The sequence below is a fragment of the Homarus americanus genome, unplaced genomic scaffold (assembly GCF_018991925.1).
Source record: "Homarus americanus isolate GMGI-L3 unplaced genomic scaffold, GMGI_Hamer_2.0 scaffold28, whole genome shotgun sequence".
Taxonomy (NCBI): Eukaryota; Metazoa; Arthropoda; class Malacostraca; order Decapoda; family Nephropidae; genus Homarus; species Homarus americanus.
Genome location: NW_024742238.1, coordinates 1,704,118 through 1,708,772, shown reverse-complemented (window position 1 = coordinate 1,708,772; position 4,655 = coordinate 1,704,118). Strand labels below are relative to the sequence as shown.

General features: G+C 45.5%; 1 non-coding gene across 1 annotated transcript; it reads right to left on the bottom strand.

Annotated features, from left to right (window-relative positions):
* Window positions 1-4,206: 4,206 nt before the first annotated feature.
* On the bottom strand, window positions 4,207-4,277 carry Trnag-gcc. The gene has a single exon. It is a non-coding gene; the product is annotated as a tRNA-Gly (tRNA).
* Window positions 4,278-4,655: the final 378 nt, after the last annotated feature.

The following is a 4,655-nucleotide window of genomic DNA, read 5'->3' as shown; positions in this document are numbered from 1 at the left end:
TTATAAACATTGTTTGTTCGTTCTCCTTAATATTTAAATCTTATTTATATTTCCCTTCAGTGGTACCAAAACCAAATCTAATTTCTAATCCCAATTTACAGACCCGATAAATAAACATCAGCCAATTTCCATACACAACGCACTCATAACAATATGGAATAATAACACAGACAGCTCCTGTTGTCTGTGGATTTATAGCAGGTAAATATAGTCATATATGGTTGCTGCTGATAGATATATATATATATATATATATATATATATATATATATATATATATATATATATATATATATATATATATATATATATATATATATATATATATATATATATGAGGAGGGAATGTCTGGATAATTTTGCTAACACCCACGCACGCACGCACGCAAAACCGTATTCTCCATAATTCTCCTCACTCTCACTCACTCCCCCTTTCATCCTAGCTTCACCCACTTCTCATCACCTTCCTCCTTCAAACGAAATCCTTATATTCCTCCTCAAATTACTCCACATTTCTCCCTAACTCCATTCACTCCTCATCTCCCCCTCAATACTCTCTTCACCTCCCTCTCCTGCCATACACTCTTCACCTCCCATTCCCTCCATACACTCTTCACACCTCAACCCATCTTCATCCATACACTCTTCACCTCCCCCCCACATCACCTCCCTTCACCTCCCTCCCCCCTCCATACACTCTCCCTCCCTCCCTCCCTCCATACATACATACATTCTTCCTCCCCTCCTCCATACACTCTCTACTTTCCCTCTATACACTCTTTCACCTCCCCTGCCCATACACCCCCCATCCCTCCATACATTCTTTCCCCCTCCTCCATACAATACCTCACCTTCATCGTCCTCCATACACTCTTCATCTCTTCCTCCTTCCATACACTATTCACCCCCCCCATACACTCTTCACCTCCCCCTCCCTCCATGCACTCTACACCATGAGTGGCGAACCTATGGCACGCGTGCGGCATGCACTGCTGCCCCAAGTTGACTGTATGACGATATCACCTCTTAGAGCATTGGTGTTTACTATATAGAGGTCTGATGGATTCCTATAGGTATTTTCAACATACATTACAAAGCTTGTACACTTGATCTTCATGTCGTGCAGTGCGGCCTATCGGTTAAGTATGTCTAATGCGTTGGAAGTGCCAACCAGGAGAACAGCCTCACAATCACGCTTCCCAAATATTGTTCTCATGGCAGCTTCCCCTCCAGCCTGGTGGCCGGCTCAAACTTGTAGGCTCCCTGCTGCTGCCCTGACATCATCCTTTACCACCTCCATTATGCATTTTCCGATGATCCGCCTCAGCACTTCCCCCACCCCTATAGGCCTACATCCGGAATTCTTTTCCAGGGGAATGAGGCGGCAGGCCGTCAGAGCATGGAAGTGTTGGCAGCACGAGGTTGCTAGCTTTCTTGCAAGGGCGGCAATAGCAGTCCAGAGATCACTTGCTACGGGGCCAAACTTGTTAGTGCTGAGGATGACTCTCCAGCCGTTTGCATCCAGGCCTAAAGGGCCGGCACCTCCCTGAGTTTTCAGTGCTTTTTTCCACACCATCCCTCCTGTTATTCTCTCGAACAGGACAGCATTTGGTGGGATATAGTCACCCTGGAACGTGATGCCGTCCTCTTCACTTGCAGGGGGATGTTTTTCCTTCAGTTGTTTTAATGTTTCTCTGTTTATTGGCAGAACACCACCGGATTATTCCTCCGTGAGAGATCTTATCGCCAAAGAGACTTTTCCCACACGTATATTGTTTCCAAACTTTCTTGCAACGTCATCGGTGTTTTGCTTTCCGTCAATATTACAATTTTTAAAACTATTCGTCTACGATGCCGCGAAAAGATTATTAGAAGACAAGAATATATTGTAAGCACCCGTGGATCCTCACTGCTGAGCTACTGCCAATATTTCCAGAAATAAACGTCTTGAAGGCATTTTTTGTGTGTGTGTGTGTCTGGTCCCCTACTCCGTCTTCCACACTATTGAATGGTGTATCTCAAAAACGATATTTCCCCTTAATTATCTTTTACTTTTATCCTCTTCGCCACTGATCGGCTTGTTAGCCACTTGGGTGATCGGTCACGTCTCTGATTACTTTTCCTTTTCATTTATCTTCTTCACCAAAAGATTGGCTCGCAAGCCGCCCGAGCGATCGGTCACGTCTCTGTCACGCACTGTTGGCAAATACTGGGCATGCACCGGCTCCTGAATGTATCTGAATCCGCTCCAGTGTTGGTCAAGTCTTGTCTTGAAAGAGCTCACATTCGGTGCCGTCACAACACTCTCTGGTAGATTGTTCCAAAAGTTTACAACCCTCACTCCGAAAAGTTTGCCCTCACACTTTTCTGGACTTGCGGCTTCTTCAATCTTGAGCTGTGACCCCTTGTGGGGCAAACGTCCGCCAGCTCCAAGTAAGGACACTCAACTGAGTAGTGCCCCCTGAGATGCTTATACACCTCAACTAGGTCCCCCCTTGCCCGTCTGTAGAATAAGCTAGGCAAGTTCAGGCGCTCCAATCTCTCAGGGTAGCTGAGGTGCCGAAGTGCAGGCACCAGTCTGGTGGCCCTCCTTTGACCATTTTCAACCAACTGACAGTCCCTAGCATATCTCGGGGACAAGATGGGGTGACAGTACTCCAGTTTCTTCATCCCGTTGGGACATATGATACGCCTCCTTACCGTTGGTACGCCCCAGGTGCATCCTCTTACACTTCGTGACATTGAATCTCAGCAGCCATTTCATCGACCATTCCTGGAGCCCACAGTGGTCCTTCTGCATTTCTTCACAGTCCGCTTGGTTCTTAATTTCCCGAAATAACTTGGCGTCATCGGCAAACATTTGTATGGAGGAGTGTACAACGTCAGGCATGTCATTTATGAAACAAACAAACAACAGCGGGCCCAATACACTGCACTGTGGTACCCCACTTGAGACAGGTACAGATGACGATTTCGTGCCATTAATCACCACACACTGCTTGCGGTCATGTAGGAAGTCTTCTATCCACGCGAGGACATTTCCCCGAATTCCGTACCCTTCCAGTTTGATTTTCAGCCTTTCGTGGGGTACACTGACGAAAGCCTTGGCAAAATCTAGTTAAATATTGTCGATATTACCACCCCGTTCCAGAATATGGGTCCAAATATCTAATACCTTGAGCAATTGTGTTAAGCAGGAGCGACCCTGCATAAAACCGTGTTGGCAATCTTTTACAAGGTTGTTTCGTATTAGATGTTGCATTGCGGCATCTCTGATAATACTCTCAAGTACATTACATATTATGCTGTCAGGCTCTCCGGTCTATAGTTGTTCGTGGAGTGACGATCGCCCTTCTTGAAGATAAGACTCACATAAGCCACTTTCCATTCACTGGGGACCATTTGTTCATCCAGGCATTTACAAAACAGGATCTTCAGGGGCTCTGCAAGCTCGTTGCACAACTCTCTTAGCACTCTAGGATGCACCATGTTAGGTCCGGGACTCTTAGGGACCTTTAGCCTGGACAGTATATTTCTAATACCCTCTAATACCCTCACGAAATACCGAGGGTCTACTGTATATGAACTAAGTATGTTGTAAATATAAAATATCTACAATTACCAATCCGCAGAATTTTGTTCACTCTCCGCTGGTCCGTGAAGTTGAAAAGTTTGGGAACTACTGTACTGCTCAAGACAGTCAGACACATTGTTGGTAAGTACTGAGCATACACTGGCTCTAGAATGTACCCTGAACCTGTCCCAGTGTTGGTCAAGTATGACAATTTTCTCTACATGTGGCTTCTTTAACTTGAGGCTGTGACCTCTTTTGGGGCATCCGCTATCTCTAGACATTAATACTCGACTGCGTAATGTCCTCTGAGATGCTTATAAGCTTATGTTAAATCACCCCTCTCTCGTCTGTTTCACAGCTGTAGTGAACCTGTAGTGTAAGCTGGTACCTGAGGTGCTGGCGTGCAGGCACCAGTCTGGTGACTCACATTTAGAGAATCTCAATTAACTGACAGTAACTAGCATATCTCAGGGACCCCTTCCTCGTCCCTCTCCCACCCGCCCCTTTCTCACTCCCTCTACCACCCCTTCCCCCTCACCTCCGTGACCAATCTCACCAAGAAACGTCGTTGGTACAAGGGCGTCCCTGACAAAGATTTTGGCGATCATGGTGAGTTACTCCGCGGTAAAATGTGCATCGGCCGGGAATCGAACCCGGGCCTCCCGCGTGGCAGGCGAGAATTCTACCACTGAACCACCGATGCTTATTAACAATGTTAATCCATTTTACTAAATATTTAAATCTTATTTATATTTCCCTTCAGTGCTACAAAAAAAAACAAATCTCATTTCTCATCCCAATTAACAGCCCCGGCAAATAAACATCAGCCAATTTCCATACACAACGCACTCATAACAATGTGGAATAATAACACAGTCAGCTCCTGTTGTCTGTTTGTTGGGTTGTGAATTTATAGCAGGAAAATATAGTCAGAGATATATGGTTGTTGGTGATATATCTCAATGTTATATAGGAGGAGGGAATGTGTGGATAATTTAGGTTAACGCACGCACCCACAAAACCGTATTCTCCATAATTCTCCTCACTCTCACTCACTGCCCCTTTCATCCTAGCTTCACCC